The 22,244-nt window shown below is 38.5% G+C and overlaps 1 pseudogene; it reads left to right on the top strand.

Annotated features, from left to right (window-relative positions):
* Positions 1–3,683: 3,683 nt before the first annotated feature.
* Positions 3,684–18,809, top strand: LOC133821004 (protein CHROMATIN REMODELING 5-like; annotated as a pseudogene).
* Positions 18,810–22,244: the final 3,435 nt, after the last annotated feature.

The following is a 22,244-nucleotide window of genomic DNA, read 5'->3' as shown; positions in this document are numbered from 1 at the left end:
AGTATCCCAGATTGAACGATCAGCTAGGCAATTAGACAGATCATTATGTACATGGACATAATTAAGAATAGAAAACAACCCACCAATATTTGTTTTCAAAAATCACAAAGGATTTTCACTGAATTAAGTAGACCGCAATCAGAATAATAAATATTTAAGTCAAAGATTATTTCTCCAAAAGGTGGTGTAAAAAGATCTATTCGAAATCACACAAATAAGGAAAGAATCAAATATATTTTATACCATAAATTTCTTTAATTGAATTACAATTGATTTTATGATACCTGAATAATGTTGATTGAGTAATATAAAAAACACATACAATAAGTTAGCCAACTTTAGGATTTTACATAAATTAATACCTAATTAAATCGAATGTAACTTTATTTATAGGGTTTATCCTATTTTGAATCTTTTTACAAATAAAAACTTTCATTTTGTTGAAAGAAATAGAAAGTGGCAACCTCATCTCAACAAACTTTATGATTTGATCAAAATATCTTCAAACTTTATTAATTATTTAATTAGAAAACATAAAATATAATAAAAACTTATGGAGCGACTACAATACATACACTTTTTTGATAATATCGGTGCATTATTTTTCTATTTTCGACACCTGAATAGATATAATCCCAATTTTTTATATGATGGTGTACATTGTAGCTATCTAGAACATCCTACAAATTTTCAAGAAATTCTGAATAAATAAATTAATGTACTGAAAACAAGGTCCAAACAGCTTGTTGCACGTGTGTTTTTTTTTGTTGTATAAAGTCAACTGTCTAAACCTTGTTTTCGGCACTGTAAATTATTCGGAATTTCTTGAAAATTTGTAGGGTATCTTAAATAATTATAATGTACATTTTCATATAAAATAATTGGAAAAAAATTATTGAGGTGTAGAAAACACAATCTGTCTGCATTGGTGTTGTCAAAAAAGTGGATGGATTGTAGTTGCTCCCTACAAACTTAATAGTAAGAAAACTAAATAAAACCCTTTCTCTTCCCCTTCTTCATTCTACACCTACCCTCCTCCTTTTGCGAGTCCTTTGTAAAAATAGACATTAAGAAAACTTTTATTAGCAATATAAATTTTCAAATATTTTTATTTGCAAAATGACCATCTTTTTAAATTAACTTAATGAAACTTAATTAACATAAACTTAATCTTTTTTTATGTTTCTTCTAAAATAGATTGAAAAGAAAAAAAAGAAACCTTAGGAGAGAGAAATACCCATGCTCTAGCTCTCTTAAACTTCCTACACCTCTTCTCAACTTCTCTTCACTCTCTATCATCTATATTTCACTTCTATTCTTCAATGAATGTTCACATTTTCTTATTTTTGTTAGACATTTTAGATTTCACTCATCTCTCCATCTATAGTTATAAATTTCATTCAACATTACCCAAGAGAGTCAAGAAACCATTAAAGAGGAAGAACTAATTTCCATATGACAAGGTAAAGGCTAGTAAGTGACTGTAAAACGTCCTAATCTAGTACTCGTAAAACTTTTACATGCTCATAAACTTATAAAAAGAAAGCCATTTATTATATGAAAAGTCCCAGTAGGGCCTTGCTAAAACATGCAAGTTCGGCCCAATAGTTAAAAAGAAAATAATAATTTTCATGCAACATTTTATAAATAATTAAAGTTCAAGTCCCACTGATAAGTTCTGAAAAGTTTAAAAAAATAAACATAACATTATTCTTTAGAAACTGGCATTAAACTGATCATTTTATTGTCCATAGGATGCCCCCACGCCATACACACCCTGACATTGGAACTCCCCACATCACCACGTGTGCCACAGAGAAATCCTATTTGCTACTTGGAAGGGAAAGTAAGGGGTGAGCTAAAAGCCCAGTAAGGAAGTACAAATAACACACAAGTATACACACAAAAACATGTTCATATTCATACATCGTTACACATCCTTGTTGACGGTGAGAACTCGTCAACGATGTCAAGTTATAAAAATCAAAGTATATAGCTTATAAATGAAGAACTTCAAGAACCTAATAAGAAACTTTAAAAATAGTTGCAGAAGGAAATGGAGAAAAGAATCTTGTATTTCTCTTGATATGAAGCTACAGTGTTTTTCCAACCCCCCTCAATGATGAAGTGAGGTTCCCTTTATAATGGGCTCTAATGGCCCCTAATACATTGTGGTCCCGAGGGACCAGATTGTTCATAAGTACATTGTCATGGAAGTGGCATCAGACGTAGTGGCACAAGTGGTGGTGGTGTCGGCCCTGATACATGGTCAGAGACATGCAGGTAGTGCCTCCACCATTGGTACTAACTTGTACCATCACTACCTGTCTAGTACGGACGTTAGAGTCACGCCTCTATGCTTCTCATGGTTGTACAACCTGTTCCCATATGCGTGCCTTGTACATGAAGGTTGCTCTCGTATATCCAAGATACACCCTTGCTCCAAGCCCCTTTTTATTTTGCTAAGTATAAGAGGACTTGTAGCCTTGAGTGAGATAAGAATGTGGGAGTCGCGCCCCGCAGGTGACACCTTCCTTAGAAAATAGAGAAGGGCCTCATCAACGGGGCATATGATTATATCATAGAGGCGTGGCCTCGCGAGATGATGCGTGGGCCTGGGTACCTAGGGCGCGGCCGAGGTGTACCTCGCGAGATGGTGCGCGGTCCTGGGTACCTAGGTGCAGCCGAGGCCTGGTTTGTGTTGTGTGGCCTCACGAGACGGAGCGCGGTCCTGAGCACCTAGGAGCAGTCGAGGCGTAGCCCGCGAGGCATGCCCTCACGAGACAAGACGGTGCGCATTCCTGGGCACCTAGGTGAGGCCTGCGAGGCGTGGTCTCGTGAGACGGGACAATGCGTGATCCTGGGCACCTGGGCGAGGTAGAGGCGTGGCCTCATGAGACGGTGCATGTTCTTGGGCGCCTGGGAACGGCAGAGGCGTGGCCTCGCGAGATGGTGCGCAGTTGGTGGCACAAGGTGCCTGGGTGTGCAACTGGTGGCGCGAGGCGCCTTGGTGCGTGGCACCTAGGCTCGGGTCCATAGGACCTTCAACGAGGTAAGTAAGGTGAAGTGATCTTGGGCCTCGCGTGGGGTGAGACAGGTCAATCTCGCAAAGCCTTGCATGAGGCCTAGGTTTTTCAGGATCATGCCCAATTTGCAGTGTTCGCACTTGCCCCCAGTCTATGAGAGAGTCTTCAGGCTCTCTTGTAGACTTCAAGGTACGATGCATTCGGGATGTCCGCGAGATTTTGAGGGTGTATGTGAGCCTATCATTGTGCTTCGCGGATCCTAAGGCAAGTGCCAAGGCCCCTCCTTGACCATTGATCAAGCCTTGGGTTCGATGGCTAAGATGAGCCTATGGTTCTTTTAAATAGGCCTTCATATCTAGCCTATTATTTACACTTTATCTCTTTTGCTTAGTGGTTTTGGAATCCTTACTCCTTTCAAGAGGTAAGGGGTTCAATTCCTCACAACCTCACTTTGGTTTTCCTTTCCTTTTATTATTCAAATTCATTTCTTTTATATGAATATCCATACAGGTATTTGGGGATTAAAACTCCTCTCTCCTCCATTTTTGTAGGCGCAAATCTTCGACCCTTCGCATTCATTCGATCATGGTGGTGCTTTGGAACCTTTTCCTCCTTTTGATCGTGCTGGTACTTTTGACCTTCGGCCTCCCTTCAACCATGACAATGCCCGATTTTTCTTACATAAGGTATACTTTCTTTCTTTCTTATTTCGTTGGGTCCAAATTACCACTACTCGGGATGGGTTGCTTTGGCCAGAGCTCGTTGTGAGTTGATCCTATTACATGCCCTTGTTTGTACCCCGTAGTTGGTCATTTAGAGTGCTCATGTCTAGAGGTTTTAAGCTCATTCCTTTGTGTTATGTAGCAATTCCCTCATTTACATGTGCACCCTTATTACCTACGAGGCGAGGTTCCATGGCCTGTGAGGGATCATCTAGTGCTCCTCCGGGGGTCGAGTTTGTAGACTTATCATCAGACTCGGAGTCCCCCGAAAACAACACTCACAAAGACTAGGACACTTTGACGCAGGCCCTTATACGTCACCTTGAGCATATGGCTAAACTTAGGCGTAAAATCTGGGTAATGGAGAGCGAAATAGACTCAGTTTTGAGGGGAGATGGAGTTTCTTTCCCCTTTGACCTTAGCGATCACATAGCAAACCTTAGGGTGACCCTTTTGGATCTACAGATGGAGTTGGAGTTCATGGAGGGAAATCTCCCGCCTGAACTTCCTGCCCCGTTCTCCCCTTATGGTTGTTATAGGGTCATCCCGAGTTCCCCTCAACCCTTGTTTTCGATTCACCCTTGCTTTGCGCTTCCACACTCAGCGCCTCGATGGAAGATCCTTGCTAGGAAGAAAAAATGGAGGGTAAAGTGTCATGTTTCTACCTCACCTTTTTCCTTTGGTTTTGCAGATATGGCAAAGAGAGTACAACGGTAGGTGGCTTTCGAGGTGCAAGATTCTGGTACTTAATTGGCATCTTCTATTGTGTCCAACGTGTCAGAGAATCAGTTGTTGGAGCTATCCACGAAATATCGCATTGGCAAGGAATACAAGTTGTATGTTCCTTCCAATACCTGCCGGGCCGATAATCCCCCCCAGGGGTGCGTGGCCATGAGCGAGCATATTTTGAAAGTGGGTGGGACCATTCATTTGCACTCATTTTTCATCATGATACTCAATCACTTCGACCTTGCTCCGCTCCAGCTGGTGCCTAACAGCTGGCTGACCTTAAGTTGCCTATACATGGCATTCACTGAGCTCAACAAATGCGCTCCTACGACTCGAGAGGTGCATTTCATGTATAACCTCATGCCAACCCCCAAATCCAAAGACTTTTATTTCTTACAGAAGGCCAACTCCCAGGTTTCCCTCATAGAGGGTTTTGTATCGAACCTAGGGTCCTGGAAGCAGGACTTTTTCTTCGTAAAAGGTTCCCTCTTCGTACGTGAACGCTTTCGCTCATCCCCAAGTAAGTACTTCAAGCTCATCTTCCTTTTACTTTGAATTGTTTATTCTGGAACTTATGCTCATATTTGCAATTGTGTTGATTGTGTAGAGGAGTTCGGTGACCTTGACATTCCCTGGTCAGAGGCAGCGCCAGTGGACAAACTACTCGATGCCGACCCCGCCCAGAAAATGGCCGCCTGTTTAATGCCCAAAATGTGCATCCACTAAGCGGTGGTTGTAGTATAGATCGGGCGGTCGATTCCACAAGGAGGCAAGGAATTAAAGTTAATCAATAAATAAAGTTTAGAGATAAATAATATGAGGAAAATAGAATAAGTGATATTTTTGTTGGTTTTGAGATTTAAAGATTAGAAATAAAGATAGACTAAAGTGTGATGTAACAATAGGTAACAAGTAGGAATGATCAAGAGTCACCAATATGCATACTTATTTATTTGGATCTGTGATTCATAAAAATTACACAAATGGGTAATTCACATCCCAACTATTCATTTGGAAGATTTAACATTGAAGCACAAATATGTTTCACGAAAATGTATTCAAGTGATTACTATTCTTTACCATGGAAAGATGAGATAAATCTGATGTGAAATCTAAAAATGACATTATACCACTGACAATAATGCAATAAAAGATTGGACATAAAACCTAACACAAATATTACTTTTACTATTTATAAAATACATAGAAAGAGCATGATTAATTCTATATAGATTTTAGCAAAAGTAAATATATATGAATGAGATGGAGAAAATGATAAAGATACTATCTATATTATTTTCACTAATTTGATAATACATAGAAAGTGCTTGACAAAATCTATATACTATTAGTAAACATAAATATAGATAACAAGATGAAGAAATAGAGATGAAAGAAAATAAATCACTCAAATATATAAACTTTAAGTACATGGTGAATAAAAAATACCAAACAAAGTCATAGTGCATATAGGATCATCCTAACTTTCCTATGAAGGTTAGCCTATTATGCTAGACATTCTCATGAAATTCTAGAGAGAAAATATGAGAAATGAGACTAAAATTTGGTAGAGTTTTGCTACCTAAAAATTACATGGTAAATATGAAATGAGAGTCCCTATTTATAGAACGAGAAAATGACTAAAAAGAAATTAAACAACAAAATGAGGTTTACAAAATAAATCTGAAATATTAATAATAAAATATGATTTTGAAAAATCAAATCTTATTATTAATATTAACTTAGCTATTTTGGTGTATGGTCATTTTTCCCTTTTCTAAAATACCACAAAAACAAGAGTTTTAAAGCTCAAAGAGGAAAGGTGCAAGGCCCAAAGTGCACAAAAACTTGGGCTCATGGGTGGCTGTAGTAGAGGAGACTTTGACCAAGCCCAGCCAATGGAGAAGTGACACGTGGCATGGCTGGCTGGGGGAGGAGAAAGGCAGAAGCTTGGCTGCTGGCAGATTGGTTGCTTCGGATGGCCCTGGCCTGCATTGGGCTTTGGGAGAGAGAGGCTGGCTTTGGGCCACGGGTTGCTGAAGAAGGCTAAGATTGCTGGGATGGTTGAAGCATGCAGATAGGTGGCGGCCTAGGGTTGGCTGGCAGGAGGACGCGTGGCGGGCTGTGGCGGTGACACCTGGCAGCTGGGCAAGGAGAAAATAGGAGTCTGGGCCTTCGGTTTGGGCCTTCGGGCATGGGCAACAATTCTTTTAAAAATGCCATTTTCTTCATCATTCTTTTTCAGTTTTAATTGTTTTCTTTTCTCTTCATTTCAAAGTGCCAAAATACAACTTTAATTCCTACAAAATAACAATAAATTATATCAAAATCAAATATTTTCATTTATAAAATAAATCATATTAATTCCATGAAAATATTAATTAAAACTTAATTTATTTTGACTATTAAAATCAATAAATGTGTATTTTTCACCACTAATCACCGCCCGCCTCTTCACTGTGGCAAACCTGAACCGCCACAACTTATCCGCAGTTTTGGATCCTGATGCATTGTGGCACGTTTCCGAGCGAAGGAAGAAGGCGCCTTTAGTTGAGCATCACTGTGACGAGGGTGACGCGGAGTGGGTGCCCGAGGAGGTTTCCCTTGAACCCAGACGACCTCGCCGATCATCTCCGTCTCCTAGCGGGTGCCCTCCTTTGGCCCCTATGGACCATGACATGGCCTCTCACTCCCACGGTTAGCAGGCCATGCTAGGGGGTTCATCTGTCCCTTTTCTTAGGACTACGATACTCTTCCTCATGCTCCCCTCAATCTTGGTCCATCGGGGGCTCATTTTCCCGATATTCCTGCGTCCCCTCCTCCTTCGGTGAGCGGGTCATCTGTCCCTACCCAGCTAGGCGCCCCTGACTCGGAAGGGGCACCCTGGGTGGGTCATATGGTGACCTATTATGGGCAATGGTATACTTGGGTCATTGAGGGTCTTCCTGAGACTGATAGGAGAAGTCTCGAGAATTTTTCCATGTCAGAGCTTGGGGAGACTCTTGTGCGCTCCACAACTTGGGTGAGTTCATGCGCCTTACATTGACCTTACTCTTTTTTCTTTTGGATTCTTTGTTTGCTCATCATCATTATTAATATTTTCTTATATATGGGTTTTTTTTTGTCCAGGCTTCTCTGGTGGCCCAACGCTTCGCAGACTCGGCGTAGGACCTCTCCTCATCGAATGCCGAAAGGGACCGTCTAACGGTAAAGGTTCAGGGGCTCAAGAGGGAACTCACTGATACCAAGCTTAAGCTTGAGAAGGCCGTGGCGAAGGCCTCTTCATCGTCGAAAAAGAAGAAGAGGGCGAATGCCAAGGCCATGATGTTGCAGGAGAAGGTTGCTCGCCTAGAGGCTGATCTTGGGGGAGCAGAAGCTAAGGTCGCAATGTTGCAGGAGAGGGTGACTCTCCTAGAGGCGAGTTTGGCTAAAATCGAGTACAAATCAACAGAGCGCGCCCTCTATGGAATGTAGAGGCAAAATCCTAACATCGATTTCTCCTCCTTTGGTGAGCACACCGTTGCCAGGGTGGCTGAGTGGAATGCTCGCAGCAGGAGGCCCTGAGATTCTACTTCTGCGATATTATCATTTAATTCGATTTGGCTGTATGCTCACTTGAGCTTATCATTAATTTTTTTTATTTTGTTGGAACTTTCATAAGTCCTCTTACATTATTGCGACTCCTTTTTTTTTTCTATATATATATATGCGATTATTTGATTTTGTTCCTCTATGTTTGAGGTCCTTTTGAGCCCAAAAAAGGGGTTCGATAGGTTTTTTTTATATATATATACTTTTTTATTTATCATTCTTGAGGTCCTTTGGAGCCCATACGAAGGGGTTCGATAGGTCTCTATTTGGTGCACCTTGATTGTATCTATAAGGATATGTTGACCCTTTGGGTTAAAGTTATCCTTTTATATACCTTTGCGCGCGCTTATTATTTTTTGCGAGAAGCGTCCTTCTCATCATTATGCATAGTACTATTTTTGCAAGGGTCTCTTTTAGGACCTTTTTGGCTAGACGGCTTGGTGGCCGCTCTAGGCTTATAGGTGGATGCTCTTCCTGAGGCCTTTTCTCTCATGGAAGCATTTGCCTTTACTAGGAGGATCTTCCTGAGACCTTTCCTCCTGTGGAGGTATCAACCTTTATTAAGAGGCTCTTCTTGAGGCCTTTCCTCTTGTGGAGGTATCAGCCTTTATTAGGAGGCTCTTCCTAAGGCTTTTCCTCTTATGGAAGGGTCAACCTTTATTAGGAGGCTATTCTTGTAGGACCTTTTGACCCTCTTGATATTCATAAGGATAGCTAATCCTTGTGAACTCGAGAGATGCCTTGTAAGGTTTTCTTCCTTATATATATATATTTAAGGGTCTCTTTTAGAACCATTTTTGGCCGTGTACCTTGCCCCCCAAGTGGTTGGCGAGATTTATCTCGTCATGCACTTTGGTTATTTTGCTCATGCGCTTTGATAATTCCAATTGGTGATAGGTATAAAAGTTAGATACGTGCTCATGTAAATGAGGGGTGTGACATGCCAATAAAAAACATATTCATTAAACATAAGGAGAGTACATAGGTATTTGTGGCAACGATGTTCTTACTACATATCAGGGCATCTAAGTTACCCCTCTAACTAATAGCTGTTGCGGGGCTAACTATGGTAACCCCTTTGATTTTTCATGCTAGAAGTGCAGCATTACCCGATGTTCCCTCTCAGGCGCGTATGCACAACCATCGATTCTGATCTCCTCAGTAACTTTGGGGTTGAACTCTCTCAGATTTGTACCCCCATGCACTACCATCGCCATAAGTTCTGGCGGTCTCATGGTTGTGCGAAGGGACGTGTTATCACTACACCAAACACCCATTACCATAACACATCATTATAATAGTATTTAAAAAGAGTTATTGTATATGTGAAAAATTTCAGGCGACAAAGTAAAATAAAATACCGCCAAAATGACTAAGTTTTTTCTACCTTTCCCGTGTACCCATTTCCCCTTATCCATTTCTTCAATCTTTCTCTTCCTGGTCTCTCTCGGTCTTTCTCTCTCGGTCTTTCCCGTAGGCTAGTAGCTCTCTCGGTCTCTCACTCCCCTTCACGAAAGACAAATCCTGAGAAGGGCTTAACCATATTCGAGTCAAGGGTTTCTCTGATTCAAGACGAAATTACTACAGTTAGATCTGATTTAGAAGCACTGAAGGTATTGAGCAAGACTCTTACTGATAGTTTTCTTGTTCTTGGTAATTACGAGAAGATTAAGAATTCTTTTCCATATTTAAGACTTATTTTTTCTATATTTCTTGTGATGAAATATTCACAAGAGCAATCAGGTTCTTCAGGCTCCTTTCACACTTGCAAGCAAGAAAGTTTAATTGGTCAAGCAATAGATTCATGCTGTGTTGACGAAGCTAGTAGTGCTGGATCTATCGGCAATAAAGTTCAGCAGAGCGAGTCTAAGATATCAGCCCTGAACCCTGAAACTGAGGAAAATGGTGATGATGAATTAAATTCTGAATCGGTGAAGGTCAAGAGGGATGCTACCAAGAGGGTCCTTATTAATAAAGCTCCGCCTATTTTGACCATCATCTTAAGAGGTTCAGCCAAGATGCTTGGGGTCGCTTAAGTAAATTGAATGGCCATGTTACTTTCAGAGAAATAATTGATCTTAAACCATATATGGATGCCAGGTACTTTTCTGACATTTAAATTGTTTTCATTAATTGTAAAAGTCACAACAACATAATTGTTTGATCATTATCATCATCATCTTGTTCCTAGCCCTTTTGTTCTCTTTACTAATTTTAAGTGCATAGCATATCTGCATGTGAATTTAAGTTTTAGCTTGCGATTTTCATTATCCGGAGCCTCTGTCTTGAAAAACTGTATCTTTCTAACAATTGATTGAAAGAAAACAAAAATTGACATAGGAACGTTTTATTTTTCTTTTTTGTGGAAAATATTGGTATTCTGCTCAAGTATTTTTCTTTTTGGGGAATAAACGTTTGAATAAGCTGTGGAGGGCCACAATTTTAGCTACTTTTTGGGCAATTTGGTTAGAACGGAATGGCAGAATCTTTGACGAAAAGACTAGCCTACCTTTAATCATTTGGGCGAGAATTAAGTTTTGGGTGGCTATTGGGTGTATCGCACAAAGGGTTTTAAGGGTTTATCCTTTTTGGATCTCTCCAGTGAGTGGAAGAGTTTTTTGGTAGTGTAGTCTGGGCTGTAGGGGGTGTATTATTTTCCTTGTATTATTTTCTTGTTTGTACCAAGGTTTTCCTCCGCCATAAGCGAGGGTTATTAATTTATTTGAGGGGGGGTCGGGTCTAGTGCCTGGTCTCTATCTCCTTTTCTTTTTAAAAAAAAAAGTATGTATTCACTACATTAGATGTCAACCGATGGTTCCATAAGTAGTTTTCTACCCTTGAGCCTTTTACATTCCTAAACTGTGTAGGCTTATCCAGCATTTTGATCCTCAACCAAGGTTATCATGCAATGCATCATTTGTTAGCATCAGATGAATATGCATTTGGATCCCTAGTTTGTGTTGTTTCTGCTCTTTTTTTTTAGGGTTGATTTCCTTCATTGTTTTGGTCTTGAGCTCATTGGGTAGTTTACTTCACTGGGTTTTGATTGTATGCAGACACAAATTCTCACTCAAGTAGAAAGTGCTTCTATATTTTACTAATGCTTGTAGTATGTCATCTATGAGCAGGCCTGTGAGGCTGAAATTTCTGTACAGGGGAAATTGGTAGATCCCCAGCGCAAAAAGAGCAAAGGTTGGTATTTCTTTGGAGTTTTAAAAACTTGAACGATGGTGTGCTCAAATTTGAGTGGCCGATGAAAGTTCCAATGTCATTCTTTTCTACTAAATATGAACAAAAGTAGGTAAATACAACCATTTTGATGCTCATATGCATCAACTTTGTGATCCTGCCATTTCTTCTATATTAGCAAACATTTCATAAATTTTTAATGAACCAGTTTTATTCAGATAGAAAATATGAAATATAAAGAACACGTTGGTATTTTATACAAAGAAATATAGGCAAACTTTTTAGTAATGTAAATACTATCTTTATTTTATATGTGGGAGGAGTACATTTTAACTGTGCACTTATCTCCAGACATTGGTTTGCTAAACACAACTTATTTCTACTATGATTTTTATTTCAACTATGCTTTTAAACATTGTATCTTTGTCTAGAATTTGGTTTGTCATATGCAACAGACATAATGGGTGCATTTTTAATGTTTAGCAAGTTTACGGAAGCTTGATGAGCAGCCTGAATGGTTGAGGGGAGGAAAGCTGCGTGATTATCAGCTTGAGGGTCTGAATTTTCTTGTTAATAGGTATGTCATTTTATTTGGAACTGTTTTTCCATTATTAAGTGTTACCGTAAAAGTATTATACTTTGGCAGTTATCTGTTTAAAATCTCTTTCTTTTTGCAGTTGGCGAAATGATACTAATGTTATTTTAGCTGATGAGATGGGTCTTGGTAAAACTGTTCAGTCAGTATCCATGCTTGGGTTTTTACAGGTGTAAATGTAGTTATTTTGAAAATTTCTTGAAATTTGAGGTCATGAGTTTTTCTTTAGAGCTAGACTTGAGATCAAGGTTTTGTTTGTTCTCTTTACAGAATGCTCAACATATCCATGGGCCATTTCTTGTTGTTGTACCATTATCCACATTATCAAACTGGGCAAAAGAATTTAGGAAGTAGCTACCTGAGATGAATATTATTGTATATGTTGGTACTCGTGCAAGTCGAGAGGTGAGTTTAAGTTTTTCCATTACATGTATATTGGTACATGTCACATAGATGTTTAATGTAAATATTTTAATATTAGTAACAGTCTACATGCTGCATTATGATTACTTTTTCTATGTCAAAAAGTGCCCATCATAAGTGAGGGTTTTTTAATAACTTGGGAGGAGGTCACGGACATGTGACCATTGTCTCTTTTAGTGCTATCATAATTAGTGCCTCATTTTTTCTTAAAAGTTTTCTGTTGGATGCAGGTTTGTCAGCAGTATGAATTCTACAATAACAAAAATGTTGGCAGGCCAATAAAGTTTAATGCACTATTGACTACATATGAAGTAGTTCTGAAAGATAAAGCTGTCCTTTCAAAGATCAAGTGGTGCTATCTGATGGTTGATGAAGCACACAGGTTAAAAAATAGTGAAGCACAGTTGTATACAACACTTTCAGTAGGTTAATCATGGCAATTGAATTTACAACTGCCCATTTTATCTTTCCTTTTCAAGTTTAGTTTGTTACCATTTGCTAGTGCTGTGATTGACAGGAATTTAGCACCAAGAACAAGTTGTTGATTACTGGTACTCCATTACAGAACAGTGTGGAAGAGTTGTGGTAAATAATTTCTCTTTTTCACTAACACAGACATATAAGATTTTGTGTGTTCTGCATTGTTGTTAATTTGCTATACATGCATGTGATTACCCATTTAACAAAACAGTCCAGCTTGTTTGGAGTTTTATGTTTAGAGCTGATTATGGTGCCTGGGAAGTGGGAAGTGGGAAGTATGGGAATAATTTTTGTTCTTCTCCCTCCACCAATTGTGATTATGAGCACATATACCAAATCTTTTAGCTGTTGGATGGGTTTAAACTCTGTGCTTAGTAATTCCTTTAATGTTTAAATTTGCAGAAATATTGAATTATTAAATTTGAATTTCTTATGTTCTATTTGATAATTTTTGGCATCTTTAATTATGTGTGGAGAGGTTGAAGCAGCTACAATTTCTAGATATGCTAAAATTTTGATGTTGGGCAACTGTTTTGTTAGCTGTTATAGTGGAACCATCATCAATTTCATTTGGTGTCTAGATATCATTTTAATAATATATTTCTAAACTACTCATGTTTCAAGTACTATTCTTTTTTATTCTTACAATGTTGTTGACTCTTCTGTCTTCTCTTGGCTTTTATTACATTTTAGTTATCATAATCATTCTCTGAATTAGCTTCAATTCCCAGATGTTCTTCTTAGTTGAATTCTTCAATAAAATTTTGTTATTATAAACAAGAAAATGCATAACATAGTTGTACAATTACAGCTTATATTGTGACTGATAATAATCTAGAAAGGAGATTATGGAAATATAGAAAAAGGGAGGTGGATAAATTCTTGAAAACCCTTGCTTTATTGATTATTTGATTTCCTGAAATAAAATAAACAATATATAGATTTATATGTATATATATACATATGGAAAATGGGTATTTTGCTTATGTACTCTTGTTATGTCAGGTGCTTCACTTGCCTGCTTTATAATTTTGCAATTTTTTAGACCACCATTTTATTGACCTTGTTAGAGCTCCGAGAAACAGCTTAAGAAGTAGATCTTGAGATTGAAAAATATATAGGAAAGCCGAATTATTATCACGATTTTTCTGAATAATTTTTTATTATGTCGATGAGGGAAACTTCGCTTAACTTGTCTTACCTTCCTACTCATGCTTATTGATTTTCCATATTCACCTTTTGTTTTCTTGTAGGGCCCTGCTTCATTTCCTTGATCCAGATAAGTTGAGGAGTAAAGATGATTTTGTTCAGAATTATAAGAATCTTGACTCTTTTAATGAGAATGAGGTATACAACTTATCTTGCTTAGCATCATAGAATATTTATGATTAGGTACTTAATATTGATTTCATTGCTCTTTATTTCTTTTTGGCTGATTGTCCATACTCTGAAAGTAATATTTGCATTTGAATATTTATAGCTTGCTAATCTTCATACGAAATTAAGACCTCACATTCTCCGAAGAGTTATTAAGGATGTAGAGAAATCTTTGCCTCCAAAAGTTGAGCGAATTCTTAGGGTTGAGATGTCTCCACTTCAGAAACAGTAAGTTCTATTGTTAATTTATAGACAGGAGTCTCTATAATATCAGTCAATTTACTCTCTGCATGTTTGATGCTAACATATTTCATTTAGGTACTATAAGTGGATATTGGAACGCAACTTCCATGACTTGAACAAAGGAGTTCGTGGGAATCAGGTATTATGTGTTGCAAATATTTTTTGAAGAATTTGGAGGTATTATATGTCTATTGTTAGTTTTTGATGGATGTGGTTTATCATAAGTAGGGGTGACAGTTTAGCTCTTCTCCTTTTGCTTGTTTGATGATCTGGGTGTTTTCTCACTCACTTTACTCTTGTATTATTTTAGCATTAATACAAGTTGATGTTTCTTTAAAGAAAAGTTGACTTTTGGCCAAAATATAAAGGCATGATTCGTTAAAAGCTGGACTATTGAACCAGCCCCAATGATGTATATGATACGAGACAAGGTGACTTTGAATATAGGGAAAAAGCACAAGCAGCTCTTGCCCAATTGCTTCTTTTGTTAGTTTGATCATTTTTAGCCACAAGTGGTGGCAGAATTCACCCCCATAACACTCTCAAGAGCTACTGCTCAATTCATTACGATCATCATGCTTCCTTCATTCTTCTACTTTGTATATACTAGGCTATTTCAACGCATCCACTATCCATCACTACAATTACCCACAAACCTCTCTACTATCTATATTCTATTAATGTACTGGGACCTATCATTTGCCTTTCTTTACTTCTGGAACTCCTCTTCTTGATTTATTCTATCCTGTTGGTTATCAATTGATTTTGGTTTTATTATTGAATTTGCTTTGACAGGGAATTTAATGTACATATTTTATGGGTGTCTTTGTAACTTCTTATGTATAACATAATGCTTCCATGGAAATGCCAAATTAATATTGGTGGAAGAGATTTTTCTTTCTAGAGTTTTTTGTTTTAATAAATTAATATTCTTTAGCAACGCTAGTATTGTGATTCTAGTGTCCATGTTCTGTTAGTGTCTACTGGAAATTTGATATGTTATTACTCATAAGTTTACCATGGATAAAACTTCACCATTCCATATCAACATCATAGTGTGGTTCTAGTTTTCGTATTAAGCAATTGCTGAAACATTTGTGTAATAATTATTTTCAGGTTACATCTTAAATATTGTGGTTGAGTTAAAGAAGTGCTGCAATCACCCCTTCCTGTTTGAGAGTGCAGACCATGGTTATGGTGGCGACTCAAGAACCAATGATAGCAGTAAACTTGAGAGAATTATTTTGAGCAGTGGGAAGTTAGTTATACTCGATAAGCTGCTTGTTAGGTTGCATGAGACAAAGCATCGTGTTTTAATTTTTTCCCAGGTTTGTTTAAGATGCTATTGTGCTTGATATGTTTTTTGAGAGGTTTCTTGAAGCTATGAAGCTTGATTAGAGTGCAACACTTGTTGTGCTTAAACGTCTGCTTTGTTTTTCATTTGGATATAATTCTTTGTTTACTTTTACCATTTTTCTTACTATATTCTAGGAATTGTAGTGTCTCGTAGTCATAGGGCACTCTGTATCTAAGCAAGCCAAAATTCTTGTAACGTTAATATTAAAGCCATAATTTTTTGATGTACCAACGTTCCAAGTATTAGCAACATTGTTCTTCTGTTATTTTGTAATAATGGCATGTCTTTTTTCAATTGGCATGTTACACCAACATGTTTATGTCTCTCTATGAATTATGTGTTCCTCACATTATGTCTAGTTCTTGAACCATGGTGTCCAAAGTACATGATTTTTTGTAGGCATCAAAGCACTTTGGTTTCATTCTTCATTTGACATTCAGTAGAAGAATCCTAAAGTACATGTTTTTTTTTAGGCTTCAAAGCACTCTGGTTTCATATTTTCATTCGACATTCAATGGAGGAATCCAAAGTAGATGGTTTTTTGTAGGCATCAAAGCAGTATAAGAATTTTTTTTCTATGCTCTTTTGTCAAAATTAACAAAACTTAACTTGTAGTTAACTTGTTATGTTAGAACAGTATCTGGAATTATGTTTCTTGATGCTATGACTTTGTCATGTATATGATTTATAAGTAAAATTGAGCATGAAGAAATGTTGTAAGTTTATTTATGGTACTAGCATTTGTGGAGTATGCTATTATTTTAGACCTTAGAAGTTGATGGAATCCCCAACTGGACATTTATGTCAATAAATATATGAATTATCTATGTAAGTTTTATTTTTCATTTCCTAAATGGGCTATTTTTTTTTTTGTCAGGCTTGTTTGCTAATCCAGCCGCATTTATTTAGTAATTAAGACTTCAGAATTAGGAAGTAGATGGATACTTGGTTGGAGAGGAATAAGAGAAATCTTTGTAGATTTTGAAGACAATGTTGGATAGCATTAAATTCTTGGTTATTTGAGACAAGATTCAAGTGTTTGGTTCTTCGGTTGTGTGTATGAGATTGAGTGTTTTGTTTGGTTCTCCCATGTTATGTTTGTTTGTGTTTCTTTTCCCTTTCTCATATTTCCTCCTTGCATGGCCGTTGGCCGATTCATATTATTTCTTCAGTTTGGTTTAATAAAATAAGTTATTGTTTTTCTGAGTGTATGGTTTTTTGGTTCCTTGGGTTACTTTGTGAGAGTTGTGATTTATTTCTTATTTTAAAAAGGCGAGACTTGTTATTCTACGCTCTTTTAATTGTTATCTTCATTTTGATGACTATGTTAGTTTTCTTTCATACTGAAGAAAATTATAATGCTAATATATCTAGATAAATAAAAGGCATGTTGCCGATTTTCAGTGTTCCTGTATCTTTACTATTGTAGTATGGGAGTTATCTATCTAAGACTGTGATTATGTCTTCACAGTATATTGTATTACTCAATGCCCAGATAAGTATTTTCTGATGGTTAAATTAATAATACTGATTTATTGCAGATGGTAAGAATGTTGGATATACTAGCAGAATATATGTCACATAGAGGGTTTCAATTTCAAAGGCTAGATGGCAGCACTAAGGCTGAACTGCGTCAGCAAGCAATGGATCATTTTAATGCACCTGGTAGTGATGATTTCTACTTCCTTCTTTCAACTCGGGCAGGTGGCCTAGGTATCAACCTTGCAACAGCAGATACAATTATCATATTTGATTCGGACTGGAACCCTCAAAATGACCTACAGGTTTGATTGAAATGAAATCTCCTTTTAATTTTTTAATTTCTTTTGGGTATTTTATGTTATTTTTTATGGGTTTTTTCATTGCAGAATATAATCAGAGAAAATGGTTTTACTTAATTAATGCGTTCATTTTCAGGCAATGAGTAGAGCTCATAGAATCGGCCAACAAGAAGTTGTGAACATCTACAGATTTGTCACAAGCAAAAGTGTTGAGGAAGATATCTTGGAGCGAGCTAAGAAAAAGATGGTTGATGATATTCTCTTCAAATTCTTGAGAAATTTGTTTGCTTTATAGAGTCTAATAATGCCTTTTGTTTTCTCTCACAAGTTTTACTTACATCTCTACATGTATCATTTAGGTTCTTGACCACCTGGTGATCCAGAAATTGAATGCAGAAGGCAGATTGGAGAAGAAAGAAGCAAAGAAGGGGAGTTATTTTGACAAGGTACGGGTCCTGTGGGGGTGTTTTGAAATAGTTTCCTGAATTAGTTGGATTATGTACAAATTTTTTTTTTATGTTAAAAAATGATAAAGGAGATTATCAGTGGGAGATTAGTCGTGGTTATCTTTCCCCTGGCCCTTCAACTCCTTTCCCAGGCCCCTAATTCTCTTTCTCTGTACATCAATATTTAATGTAGAGTAACCCAAGAGGGGTAGCTCCAATGGTCAAGCATGCGGTTTGCTTCCACAAGGTTGAGTCCCTCTTGGGTACCTACGTTGCAATTGCAATTGCTATAGTTTTCTGGTCCCCAAATATTGTAGGGTTAGGCAGGAAACGTAGTTTTAAAAAAAAATGCAATGTAGAGTTTCTATACTATTTTTCTCTCATGTCTTCTCTAATTGCCATTTTCTATTACACCATTGCAGAATGAGCTTTCAGCTATCTTGAGATTTGGAGTAGAGGAACTTTTTAAAGAAGAGAAGAATGAAGAAGAAAGTAAGAAAAGGCTCTTGAGTATGAATATTGACGAATTTAATTTAAACTTTATATGCTTACAGGTGGAAACTAGCTTAAGTCTTATGTTCTTAATAATAAAAGGACTTTTTTTTTTTACAATGTGCAGGTCTATTGAGATGATTTCTTTGGAGCAATTCTTGACAACATTTGTAGTTGAGGCCTTTAGAATAGAAGAATGTATTTCACTAATTTTTGTATACATTTCTTGTTTTGTATTTAGTGATAAAGGAATCTGAATTGGGCATAAATTATGTTGTAATATGATTTCTTAAACCTAGACTAGTAGACTAAATATTGTAATTACATTTGAGTAATTAATAAAAATCTATTTATGTTACCTTATTTGGCTTCAACTTTCATATTTGTTTTCCTAGTTTTGTGTAAGTAAAAAAAGATTATGTTTCTCTAAGCTAATATAACACATGTGTTATACTAAAGTGTAGTATAACACAAAAAATGTGTTATACTAAAGTATAGTATAACACAAAAAAAGTGTTATACTAAAGTGTAGTATAACACAAAAAAAGTGTTATATAATCGACTATAAATAACATAATTCAACACTTATCTATATATTAAAATAACACAGAAATTGTGTTATCGTTGACAATACAATAACACATCTGTATAACACTGATAAAGTGTTATGTAAAGTACCCTGACCTACGATAACATAGTCGGTCTTAATTAATCAGAAAGTGTTATCGTATGTTTTGATAACACATTTTCGGTGTTATTAAAAGAATTTTTTCTTGTAATGTATAACATTCCCTTGCTTCTTTTTGTTCCCATTTCATGCCCGCCACCCCTTAGGAGTTGGGAATTTTATGGCCAAGTGGTATACTGGGGTTATTGCCTTCAATTCTCTCAGGGAGGGTCTCCCTAATACTGCGTTGAAGGCCGAGGAACAATTTACTACTACAAAGTTCGTCATTACAGTGGTCTATCTGGATGGTTCTCCCATGGTGAGGGCTAACTCGATTGTGCCCAGGGGTTGTATCGAGTCTCCTGTAAACCCATACAGGGAGGTGTTACAGGGCTTTGGGTTCCTGATACCCAATCCCATCTTCTCTATGGTTGGGCGATATAGGATGTCTACGAAGCTTCCACTGTCCACCAGGAACCGATGTACCCTCATGTTTGCAAGCTAAACAATCAACACCAAGGGGTCACTGTGAGGGAAATGCAAACCCCGCATGTCTTCTTCACTGAAGGTTACTGAGTCATTTTTCCCTTTAAAGTTTTTCGGGGGTCGTTGTTCTAAGCTTAACATGCATGAGGGTGGGCTTCTCCTGGCTTCCTTGGCGTACCTATCTCATCCTTTTCTCGATTCTCCTCTGAATCCTGGTCCTCCGAAGATCATCCTCACCTCTCATTGCACTTCTGGGGCTACATCTCGCGTTCCTGGCGAGGGTGGTCTATCATTTGGTCTTTCATTTTCTCTTCGGATGTATCTACCCAAGTGTCCCCTGCGTATGAGTTCCTCTATCTTTACCTTTAAATGAGTGCATTTCACAGTGGTGTGGCCAATGTCTTTATGATACTGACAGTACTTTCCAGGGTCTCTCTTTGACTGATCTCTCTTCATTGGTGGGGGTCTCCTGAAGGGGACTTGATTCTCGTTTGCTATGAAGATATGCTCCCTAGTATGTGTCAGGTCAGTGTAGAAGGTGTGGGATGTTTGACTGGGATTACCTCCGTGTTTGTGCTTCCTTTGGTGGTCATCTCTTGGGCCTTCATACACCCTTTTCTTTTTTGTGTCATTTGAAATTTTAGAGGATGAGGGCTTGACAAGGGATGCCTTCAAGTTCTCATGGCCGTCTTCGACACGAATGTACTTCTGTGCCCGCTCATAGAAATCGTCTAAGTCAGTGACCTCCCTTTTGATCAAATTATCCTAAAGCTTACTGCCTGGGCGCACTCTGGCTGTGATCACCATCTTGAGTTCTCCCCTGGTCAGGCTTCCCACTTTAGCTGCTTCCATGTTGAACCTGTGGATGTAGCTCTTCAAGCTCTCTCCGTCACCTTGCTTTATATTAGCGAGCCTAGTTCCAGGTAAGGTATAATCATGGACGACATGATGTTGTTGGAGGAACTCGTCGAAAAATTGTTGCCATGACCTAATAGACCCTGGTCAGAGCCTCTTGAACCATTTGTACGCAGGTCTTTTAACATAACAGCGAAGCAGTGCATCTAGCCATGCTATTAATTCCTCTCAATTTCATCAGGTCATTGAACGCGTCTAGATGGTATCTGGGGTCCGTATTTCCCTCATAAGGGGTCATATGAGGTTCTTAAAAGTTAGTCGGGAGCCATTCCAACTGGAATTCTCGCGTGAAGGGCGACTCGTAGTCGAACTCTTCATTGGTAATGTGCCCCCCAAGACATCGTGACGATCTTTCTCCGAAGGCTCCTCATCTAAGTGTCTAGCTCCTGTCGCCTCCTACTCAAGGAGTCCCTCAACTCTGTAGGGTCAGCCTTTCCCTTTTCTCTACCCTTCAAATGGGCCACAGGAGGTGTTGTCCTTACTTCAGACCTCCTTCTATTGAGCTTTTCTCTTAGGTCAGGTGGTGCCTCCCTAGAGGTGACTTCGACGTCATTGTGAGGGTTAGCATTGTTATTCTGCTCTATCCCCTGGGGCTGCTTCGCCTTCCCAGGGTGTTCACGCTACTTTGTCTGAGGGGTATTACTAGTGGAGAGTCGAGTCCTCCCATCGTCCACTGGGACTGTGGTTTTTGCCCCCTCTTGACCTCTCTTTTTCGCCTAGGAAGCGATATGTCTGATTTCCCCTGTAGTAGGCCATTCAACACCTCTTGCATGTTCTCTAAGATGGTTTCTAGCCTTTGGTTCTTCCAGTGCAGTTTGCGTACCTCCTCTTCATAAAATCGAGACCTTGAACTCGAGCTCATGGGATGGACTCGGGGATTCTTGTCAGGCCTGCGCGTCGACGGGCCCGGATCTTGCCGGTCGGAGTTTGGCATTTATGGCCGCCTTGGGGGCGGGAACTCGCCGACATCTCTCGCGGGGGCAGCTGGTGACCTTGGACGATTCTCATTAGGTGGGACGGCCGGGGATGAGGCCTCCCTTTCATCTTCGTGAACCCCAGGCTCCTTTGATGCATTCACATTTTTAGGTGGCGGAGGAGGATCTCATGGAGGCCTTCAACTGGTCTCCGTCAAGGTGTACCTCAACCTCCTGTGGTTCTCTCAACCACTTCGAACGTCTCGACATCTTTTCTACCAGAATCAATAGAAGAACAATGGCTTGGCACTTATCCTTCCCACAGATGGCGCCAAACTATTGACGATGAGAACTCGTGAACAATGTCAAGTTAGAAAAATCAAAGTATATAGCTTATAAATGAAGAACTTAGAGAACCTAATAAGAAACTTAGAAAATAGTTGCAGAAGGAAATGGAGAAAAGAATCTTGTATTTCTCTTAATACGAAGCTAGAGTGTTTTTCCAACCCCCCTCAATGATGAAGTGAGGTTCCCATTATAGTGGGCTCTAATGGCCCCTAATACATTGTGGTCCCGGGGGACCATATTGTTCATAAGTACATTGTCAGGGAAGTGGCATCAGACGTAGTGGCACAGGTGGTGGTGGTGTCGGCCCTGATACATGGTCAGAGATGTGTAGGTAGTGCCTCCACCATTGGTACTAACTTGTACCATCATTACATGTCTAGTACGAATGTAAGAGTCACGCCTCTGTGCTCTTCATGGTCGAACAACCTGTTCCCGTACGCATGCCTTGTACCTGAAGGTTGCT

Source organism: Humulus lupulus, chromosome 1 (assembly GCF_963169125.1).
Source record: "Humulus lupulus chromosome 1, drHumLupu1.1, whole genome shotgun sequence".
In the NCBI taxonomy this organism is placed as follows: Eukaryota; Viridiplantae; Streptophyta; class Magnoliopsida; order Rosales; family Cannabaceae; genus Humulus; species Humulus lupulus.
Note: the sequence above shows the minus strand (reverse complement) of the source record. Positions and strands in the feature narration are given on the sequence as shown.